A 13,150-nucleotide genomic window follows, 5' to 3' on the forward strand; every position below is an offset into this window, starting at 1 on the left:
GTAATAAAGTAATACTATATAACGTTACACGTTATTACGTAATTGCATATATCGTTATACGTTAGTACGTCATAGTATATAGCGTTATACGTTAGTAAATAGTAGCCTATAACGTTATACGTTATAACGTAATAGTATATAACGATATACGTTGCAAGCTAATACTACATAACGTTATACATCATAAGGTAATACTATATAACGTTATACGTTATTACGTAATAGTATATAACGTAATACGTCATAAGGTAATACTATATAACGTTATATGTCATACGGTTATACTATATCACGTTATACGCTATTACGTAATAGTATACAACATTATACGTTAGTACGCAATAGTATATAGCGTTATTCGTCATAAGGTAATACTATATAACGTTAGACGTTATTACGTAATAGTATATAACGTTATACGTTGTAAGCTAATACTACATAACGTTATACATCATAAGGTAATACTATATAACGTTATACGTCTTAAGGTAATATTATATAACGTTATACGACATTACGTAATAGTATATAACGTTATACGCGAGTACGTAATAGTATATAACGTTGTACGTTGTATTCTAATACTACATAACGTTATACGTCATAAGGTGATACTATATTAAGTTAAACGTTATAACGTAATAATATATAACGTTATACCTTATTACGTAATAGTATATAACGTTATACGTAATTACGTATTATTATATAACGTTATATGTTAGCACGTCATAGTATATAACGTTATACGTTGTAAGCTAATACTACATAACGTTATACGTCATAAGGTAATACTATATAATGTTATACGTTATTACGTAATAGTATATTACGTTATACGTTATAAGGTAATATTACATAACGTTATACATCATACGGTTGTACTATATCACGTTATACGTTATTACATAATAGTATACAACGTTATATGTTAGTACGTAATAGTATATAGCGTTATACGCTACAACGTAATATTATGTAACGTTATACGTTATTACGCAATAGTATATAACGTAATACGTCATAAGGTAATACTATATAACGTTATGCGTTATTACGTAATAGCATATATCGTTATACGTTTGTACGTCGTAGTATATAACGTTATACGTTAGTAAATAGTAGCCTATAACGTTATACGTTATAACGTAATAGTATATAACGATATACGTTGTAAGCTGATACTACATAACGTTATACATCATAAGGTAATAATATATAACGTTATACGTTATTACGTAATAGTATATAACGTAATACGTCATACGGTAATTCTATATAACGTTATACGTCTTAAGGTAATATTATATAACGTTATACGACATTACGTAATAGTATATATCGTTATACGCGAGTACGTAATAGTATATACCGTTATACGTTGTATGCTAATACTACATAACGTTATACGTCATAAGGTAATACTATTTAAAAATATACGATAGTACGTAATACTGTATAACGTCATACGTCATAAGGTAATACTACATAACGTTATACGTTAGTACGTAATAGTATATAACGGTAAACGTTAGTACGTAGAATTATATAACGTTATACGCTATAACGTAATATTATATAACGTTATACGTTAGCACGTAATATTATATAACGTTATACGTTGTAAGATAATACTGCATAACGTTATACGTGATAAGGTAATACTATATAACGTTATACGCTATTACGTAATAGTATATAACGTAATACGTCATAAGGTAATACTATATAACGTTATACGTTATTACGTAATAGTATACAACGTTATACGTTATAAGGCAATACTACATAACATTATACATCATACGGTTGTACTATATAACGTTATACGTTATAACGCAATAGTATATAACGTTATTCGTCATAAGGTAATACTATATAACGTTATACGTTATTACGTAATAGTATATAACGTAATAAGTCATAAGGTAATACTATTTAACGTTGTACGCTAGTTCGAAATAGTATATAACGTTATACGTCATAAGGTAATCCTATATAACGTTATACGTTATAACGTAATAATAGATAACGTTATACGTTATTACGTAATGGTATATAACGTTATACTTTATTGCGTAATAGTATTTAACGTTATACGTTAGTACGTAATACTATGTAACGTTATACGTTATAAGGTAATACTACATAACGTTATACATCATACGGTTATACTAAATAACGTTACACGTTATTACGTAATAGTATACTACGTTATACGTTAGTACGTAATAGTATATAGCGTTATACTCTATAACGTAATAGTATATAACGATATACGTTTTAAGGTAATACTACATAACTCTATACGTCATAAGGTAATACTATATAACGTTATACGTTATTACGTAATTGTATATAACGTAATACGTCATTAGGTAATACTATATAACGTTATACGTTATTACGTAATAGTGTATAACGTTATACGTTATAAGGTAATACTACATAACTTTATTCATCATACGGTTATACTATATAACGTTTACGTTATAACGTAATAGCATATAACGTTATACATCATAAGGTAATTCTATATAACGTTATACGTCTTAAGGTAATATTATATAACGTTATACGACATTACGTAATAGTATATAACGTTATACTCGAGTACGTAATAGTATATAACGTAATACGTCATAAGGTAATACCTTATAACGTTATACGTTATTACGTAATAGTATATAACGTTATACGTTATAACGTAATAGTACATAACGTTATACGTTGTAAGCTAATACTACATTACGTTATACATCATAAGGTAATACTATATAACGTTATACGTCTTAAGGTAATATTATATAACGTTATACGACATTACGTAATAGTATATAACGTTATACGCGAGTACGTAATAGTATATAACGTTGTACGTTGTATGCTAATACTACATAACGTTATACGTCATAAGGTGATACTATATTAAGTTAAACGTTATAACGTAATAATATACATATAACGTTATACCTTATTACGTAATAGTATATAACGTTATACGTAATTACGTATTATTATATAACGTTATATGTTAGCACGTCATAGTATATAACGTTATACGTTGTAAGCTAATACTACATAACGTTATACGTCATATGGTAATACTATATAATGTTATACGTTATTACGTAATAGTATATTACGTTATACGTTATAAGGTAATATTACATAACGTTATACATCATACGGTTGTACTATATCACGTTATACGTTATTACATAATAGTATACAACGTTATACGTTAGTACGTAATAGTATATAGCGTTATACGCTACAACGTAATATTATGTAACGTTATACGTTATTACGCAATAGTATATAACGTAATACGTCATAAGGTAATACTATATAACGTTATGCGTTATTACGTAATAGCATATATCGTTATACGTTTGTACGTCGTAGTATATAACGTTATACGTTAGTAAATAGTAGCCTATAACGTTATACGTTATAACGTAATAGTATATAACGATATACGTTGTAAGCTGATACTACATAACGTTATACATCATAAGGTAATACTATATAACGTTATACGTTATTACGTAATAGTATATAACGTAATACGTTATAATGTAATACTACATAACGTTATACATCATACGGTTATACTATATCACGTTATACGTTAGTACGTAATAGTATATAACATTATACGTTGTAAGCTAATACTACATATCGTTATACGTCAAAAGGTAATACTATATAACGTTATACGTTATTACGTAATAGTATATAACGATATACGATTTAAGGTAATACTGCAGAACGTTATACGTCATAAGGTAATACTATTTAAAAATATACGATAGTACGTAATACTGTATAACGTCATACGTCATAAGGTAATACTACATAACGTTATACGTTAGTACGTAATAGTATATAACGGTAAACGTTAGTACGTAGAATTATATAACGTTATACGCTATAACGTAATAGTATACAACGTTATACGTTATAAGGCAATACTACATAACATTATACATCATACGGTTGTACTATATAACGTTATACGTTATAACGCAATAGTATATAACGTTATTCGTCATAAGGTAATTCTATATAACGTTATACGTCTTAAGGTAATATTATATAACGTTATACGTTATTACGTAATAGTATATAACGTTATACGTTATTGCGTAATAGTATACAACGCTATACGTTAGTACGTTATAGTATATAGCGTTATACGCTATAACGTAATATTATATAACGTTATACGTTAGTACGTAATAGTATATAACGATATACGTTATAAGGTACTACTACATAACGTTATACGTCATAATATATTAGCATATAACGTTATACGTAATAAGGCAATACTATATAACGTTATACGTCATAAGGTAATACTATATGACGGCATACGTTGGTACGTAATAGTATATAACGTTATACGTCAAAAGGTATTTCAATATAACGTTATACGTTATTACGTATATACGTTAGTACGTAATAGCATATAACGTTATACGTTGTAAGGTAATACTACATAACGTTATACGTCATATGGTAACACAATATAGCGTTATACGTTATTACATAATAGTATATAAGGTTAAACGTTAGTACGTAGTGGTATATAACGTTATACGTTATAACGTAATCGTATATAACGTAATACGTTAGTACGTAATACTATATAACGTTATACGTTGTAAGCTAACACTACATAACGTTATACGTAATAATGTAATACTATATAACGTTATACGTTATTACGTAATAGTATATAACGTTATACGTTATAAGGTAATACTACATAACGTTATACATCATACGGTTATACTATATAACGTTATACGTTATAACGTAATAGTATATACCGTTACACGTCATAAGGTAATACTATATAACGTTATACGTTATAAGGTAATACTACATAACGTTATACATCATACGGTTATACTAAATAACGTTATACGTTATTACGTAATAGTATACAGCGTTATACATTATAACGTAATATTATATAACGTTATACGTTAGTACGTAATAGTATATAACGTTATACGTTGTAGGCTAATACTACATAACGTTATACGTCATAAGGTAATACTATATAACGTTCTTCGTTATTACGTAATAGTATCCAACATTATACGTTAGTACGTAATAGTATATAGCGCTATACGCTATAACATAATATTATATAATGTTATACGTTATTACGTAATAGTATATATCGATATACGTTAGTACGTAATAGTATATGACGTTACACGTTATTACGTAATTTTATACATCGTTATACTTTAGTACGTAATAGTATATAACGTTATACGTTAGTACGTAATAGTATATGACGTTACACGTTATTACGTTATAGTATATATCTTTATACTTTAGTATATAACGTTATACGTCATAAGGTAATACTATATAACGTTATACATTATTACGAAATAGTATATAACGTAATACGTCATAAGGTAATACTATATAACGTTATACGTTATTACGTAATAATATATAACGTTATACGTTGTAAGCTAATACTACATAACGTTATATGTCATAAGGTAATACTATATAACGTTATAAGTTATTACGTAATACTATATAACGTAATACGTCATTAGGTAATACTATATAACGTTATACGTTATTTCGTCATGGTATATAATGTTATACGTTATATGGTAATACTACATAACGTTTTACATCATACGGTATTACTATGTAACGTTATACGTTATAACGTAATAGCATATAACCTTATACATCATAAGGTAATTCTATATAACGTTATACGTTATTACGTAATAGTATATAACGTAATACGTCATAAGGTAATACTATATAACGTTATACGTTATTACGTAATAGTATATAACGTAATACGTCATAAGGTAATACTATATAACGTTATACGTTATTACGTAATACTATATAACGTAATACGTCATTAGGTAATACTATATAACGTTATACGTTATTACGTAATAGTATATAACGTTATGCGTTATAAGGTAATACTACATAACGTTTTACATCATACGGTTATACTATGTAACGATATACGTTATAACGTAATAGTATATAACGTAATACTATTTAGCGTAATACGTTATTACGTAGTAGTATACAACGTTATACGTTAGTACGTTGTAAGCTAATACTACATAACGTTATACGTCATAAGGAAATACTATATAACGTTATACGTTATTACGTAATAGTATACAACGTTATACGTTAGTACGTAGTAGTATTTAGCGTTATACGCTATAACGTAATATTATATAACGTTATACGTTATTACGTAATGGTATATAGCGTTATACGTTATAACGTAATAGTATATAACGAAATACGTTTTAAGGTAATACTACATGACGTTATACATCATACGGTTATACTATATCACGTTAAACGTGATTGCGTAATAGTGTATAATGTTATACGTTATTACGTAATAGTATATAACGTTATACGTTAGTACGTAATAGTATATAACGATATACGTTATAAGGTACTACTACATAACGTTATACGTCATAAGGTAATACTATATAACGTTCTTCGTTATTACGTAATAGTATCCAACATTATACGTTAGTACGTAATAGTATATAGCGCTATACGCTATAACATAATATTATATAATGTTATACGTTATTACGTAATAGTATATATCGATATACGTTAGTACGTAATAGTATATGACGTTACACGTTATTACGTAATTTTATACATCGTTATACTTTAGTACGTAATAGTATATAACGTTATACGTTAGTACGTAATAGTATATGACGTTACACGTTATTACGTTATAGTATATATCTTTATACTTTAGTATATAACGTAATACGTCATAAGGTAATACTATATAACGTTATACGTTATTACGTAATAGTATATAACGTAATACGTCATAAGGTAGTACTATATAACGTTATACGTTATTACGTAATACTATATAACGTAATACGTCATTAGGTAATACTATATAACGTTATACGTTATTACGTAATAGTATATAACGTAATACGTTATATTGTAATACTACATAACGTTATACATCATACGGTTATACTATATCACGTTATACGTTAGTACGTAATAGTATATAACATTATACGTTGTAAGCTAATACTACATATCGTTATACGTCAAAAGGTAATACTATATAACGTTATACGTTATTACGTAATAGTATATAACGATATACGATTTAAGGTAATACTGCAGAACGTTATACGTCATAAGGTAATACTATTTAAAAATATACGATAGTACGTAATACTGTATAACGTCATACGTCATAAGGTAATACTACATAACGTTATACGTTAGTACGTAATAGTATATAACGGTAAACGTTAGTACGTAGAATTATATAACGTTATACGCTATAACGTAATATTATATAACGTTATACGTTAGCACGTAATATTATATAACGTTATACGTTGTAAGATAATACTGCATAACGTTATACGTGATAAGGTAATACTATATAACGTTATACGCTATTACGTAATAGTATATAACGTAATACGTCATAAGGTAATACTATATAACGTTATACGTTATTACGTAATAGTATACAACGTTATACGTTATAAGGCAATACTACATAACATTATACATCATACGGTTGTACTATATAACGTTATACGTTATAACGCAATAGTATATAACGTTATTCGTCATAAGGTAATTCTATATAACGTCATACGTCTTAAGGTAATATTATATAACGTTATACGTTATTACGTAATAGTATATAACTTTATACGTTATTGCGTAATAGTATACAACGCTATACGTTAGTACGTTATAGTATATAGCGTTATACGCTATAACGTAATATTATATAACGTTATACGTTAGTACGTAATAGTATATAACGATATACGTTATAAGGTACTACTACATAACGTTATACGTCATAATATATTAGTATATAACGTTATACGTAATAAGGCAATACTATATAACGTTATACGTCATAAGGTAATACTATATGACGGCATACGTTGTTACGTAATAGTATATAACGTTATACGTCAAAAGGTATTTCAATATAACGTTATACGTTATTACGTATATACGCTAGTACGTAATAGCATATAACGTTATACGTTGTAAGGTAATACTACATAACGTTATACGTCATATGGTAACACAATATAGCGTTATACGTTATTACATAATAGTATATAAGGTTAAACGTTAGTACGTAGTGGTATATAACGTTATACGTTATAACGTAATCGTATATAACGTAATACGTTAGTACGTAATACTATATAACGTTATACGTTGTAAGCTAACACTACATAACGTTATACGTAATAATGTAATACTATATAACGTTATACGTTATTACGTAATAGTATATAACGTTATACGTTATAAGGTAATACTACATAACGTTATACATCATACGGTTATACTATATAACGTTATACGTTATAACGTAATAGTATATACCGTTACACGTCATAAGGTAATACTATATAACGTTATACGTTATAAGGTAATACTACATAACGTTATACATCATACGGTTATACTAAATAACGTTATACGTTATTACGTAATAGTATACAGCGTTATACATTATAACGTAATATTATATAACGTTATACGTTAGTACGTAATAGTATATAACGATATACGTTATAAGGTACTACTACATAACGTTATACGTCATAAGGTAATACTATATAACGTTCTTCGTTATTACGTAATAGTATCCAACATTATACGTTAGTACGTAATAGTATATAGCGCTATACGCTATAACATAATATTATATAATGTTATACGTTATTACGTAATAGTATATATCGATATACGTTAGTACGTAATAGTATATGACGTTACACGTTATTACGTAATTTTATACATCGTTATACTTTAGTACGTAATAGTATATAACGTTATACGTTAGTACGTAATAGTATATGACGTTACACGTTATTACGTTATAGTATATATCTTTATACTTTAGTATATAACGTTATACGTCATAAGGTAATACTATATAACGTTATACATTATTACGAAATAGTATATAACGTAATACGTCATAAGGTAATACTATATAACGTTATACGTTATTACGTAATAATATATAACGTTATACGTTGTAAGCTAATACTACATAACGTTATATGTCATAAGGTAATACTATATAACGTTATAAGTTATTACGTAATACTATATAACGTAATACGTCATTAGGTAATACTATATAACGTTATACGTTATTTCGTCATGGTATATAATGTTATACGTTATATGGTAATACTACATAACGTTTTACATCATACGGTATTACTATGTAACGTTATACGTTATAACGTAATAGCATATAACCTTATACATCATAAGGTAATTCTATATAACGTTATACGTTATTACGTAATAGTATATAACGTAATACGTCATAAGGTAATACTATATAACGTTATACGTTATTACGTAATAGTATATAACGTAATACGTCATAAGGTAATACTATATAACGTTATACGTTATTACGTAATACTATATAACGTAATACGTCATTAGGTAATACTATATAACGTTATACGTTATTACGTAATAGTATATAACGTTATGCGTTATAAGGTAATACTACATAACGTTTTACATCATACGGTTATACTATGTAACGATATACGTTATAACGTAATAGTATATAACGTAATACTATTTAGCGTAATACGTTATTACGTAGTAGTATACAACGTTATACGTTAGTACGTTGTAAGCTAATACTACATAACGTTATACGTCATAAGGAAATACTATATAACGTTATACGTTATTACGTAATAGTATACAACGTTATACGTTAGTACGTAGTAGTATTTAGCGTTATACGCTATAACGTAATATTATATAACGTTATACGTTATTACGTAATGGTATATAGCGTTATACGTTATAACGTAATAGTATATAACGAAATACGTTTTAAGGTAATACTACATGACGTTATACATCATACGGTTATACTATATCACGTTAAACGTGATTGCGTAATAGTGTATAATGTTATACGTTATTACGTAATAGTATATAACGTTATACGTTAGTACGTAATAGTATATAACGATATACGTTATAAGGTACTACTACATAACGTTATACGTCATAAGGTAATACTATATAACGTTCTTCGTTATTACGTAATAGTATCCAACATTATACGTTAGTACGTAATAGTATATAGCGCTATACGCTATAACATAATATTATATAATGTTATACGTTATTACGTAATAGTATATATCGATATACGTTAGTACGTAATAGTATATGGCGTTACACGTTATTACGTAATTTTATACATCGTTATACTTTAGTACGTAATAGTATATAACGTTATACGTTAGTACGTAATAGTATATGACGTTACACGTTATTACGTTATAGTATATATCTTTATACTTTAGTATATAACGTTATACGTCATAAGGTAATACTATATAACGTTATACATTATTACGAAATAGTATATAACGTAATACGTCATAAGGTAATACTATATAACGTTATACGTTATTACGTAATAATATATAACGTTATACGTTGTAAGCTAATACTACATAACGTTATATGTCATAAGGTAATACTATATAACGTTATAAGTTATTACGTAATACTATATAACGTAATACGTCATTAGGTAATACTATATAACGTTATACGTTATTTCGTCATGGTATATAATGTTATACGTTATAAGGTAATACTACATAACGTTTTACATCATACGGTATTACTATGTAACGTTATACGTTATAACGTAATAGCATATAACCTTATACATCATAAGGTAATTCTATATAACGTTATACGTCATAAGGTAATACTATATAACGTTATAGGTTATTACGTAATACTATATAACGTTATACATCTTACGGATACACTATATCACGATGTACGCTATTACGTAGTAGTATATATCGTTATACTTTAGTACGTCATAGTATATAACGTTATACGTCATAAGGTAATACTATATAACGTTATACGTTATTACGTAATAGTATATAACGTAATACGTCATAAGGTAATACTATATAACGTTATACGTTATTACGTAATAGTATATAACGTAATACGTCATAAGGTAGTACTATATAACGTTATACGTTATTACGTAATACTATATAACGTAATACGTCATTAGGTAATACTATATAACGTTATACGTTATTACGTAATAGTATATAACGTAATACGTTATATTGTAATACTACATAACGTTATACATCATACGGTTATACTATATCACGTTATACGTTAGTACGTAATAGTATATAACATTATACGTTGTAAGCTAATACTACATATCGTTATACGTCAAAAGGTAATACTATATAACGTTATACGTTATTACGTAATAGTATATAACGATATACGATTTAAGGTAATACTGCAGAACGTTATACGTCATAAGGTAATACTATTTAAAAATATACGATAGTACGTAATACTGTATAACGTCATACGTCATAAGGTAATACTACATAACGTTATACGTTAGTACGTAATAGTATATAACGGTAAACGTTAGTACGTAGAATTATATAACGTTATACGCTATAACGTAATATTATATAACGTTATACGTTAGCACGTAATATTATATAACGTTATACGTTGTAAGATAATACTGCATAACGTTATACGTGATAAGGTAATACTATATAACGTTATACGCTATTACGTAATAGTATATAACGTAATACGTCATAAGGTAATACTATATAACGTTATACGTTATTACGTAATAGTATACAACGTTATACGTTATAAGGCAATACTACATAACATTATACATCATACGGTTGTACTATATAACGTTATACGTTATAACGCAATAGTATATAACGTTATTCGTCATAAGGTAATTCTATATAACGTTATACGTCTTAAGGTAATATTATATAACGTTATACGTTATTACGTAATAGTATATAACTTTATACGTTATTGCGTAATAGTATACAACGCTATACGTTAGTACGTTATAGTATATAGCGTTATACGCTATAACGTAATATTATATAACGTTATACGTTAGTACGTAATAGTATATAACGATATACGTTATAAGGTACTACTACATAACGTTATACGTCATAATATATTAGTATATAACGTTATACGTAATAAGGCAATACTATATAACGTTATACGTCATAAGGTAATACTATATGACGGCATACGTTGTTACGTAATAGTATATAACGTTATACGTCAAAAGGTATTTCAATATAACGTTATACGTTATTACGTATATACGCTAGTACGTAATAGCATATAACGTTATACGTTGTAAGGTAATACTACATAACGTTATACGTCATATGGTAACACAATATAGCGTTATACGTTATTACATAATAGTATATAAGGTTAAACGTTAGTACGTAGTAGTATATAACGTTATACGTTATAACGTAATCGTATATAACGTAATACGTTAGTACGTAATACTATATAACGTTATACGTTGTAAGCTAACACTACATAACGTTATACGTAATAATGTAATACTATATAACGTTATACGTTATTACGTAATAGTATATAACGTTATACGTTATAAGGTAATACTACATAACGTTATACATCATACGGTTATACTATATAACGTTATACGTTATAACGTAATAGTATATACCGTTACACGTCATAAGGTAATACTATATAACGTTATACGTTATAAGGTAATACTACATAACGTTATACATCATACGGTTATACTAAATAACGTTATACGTTATTACGTAATAGTATACAGCGTTATACATTATAACGTAATATTATATAACGTTATACGTTAGTACGTAATAGTATATAACGTTATACGTTGTAGGCTAATACTACATAACGTTATACGTCATAAGGTAATACTATATAACGTTCTTCGTTATTACGTAATACTATCCAACATTATACGTTAGTACGTAATAGTATATAGCGCTATACGCTATAACATAATATTATATAATGTTATACGTTATTACGTAATAGTATATATCGATATACGTTAGTACGTAATAGAATATGACGTTACACGTTATTACGTAATTTTATACATCGTTATACTTTAGTACGTAATAGTATATAACGTTATACGTTAGTACGTAAT

This window comes from Bombus pascuorum, chromosome 14, assembly GCF_905332965.1.
Source record: "Bombus pascuorum chromosome 14, iyBomPasc1.1, whole genome shotgun sequence".
Taxonomy (NCBI): Eukaryota; Metazoa; Arthropoda; class Insecta; order Hymenoptera; family Apidae; genus Bombus; species Bombus pascuorum.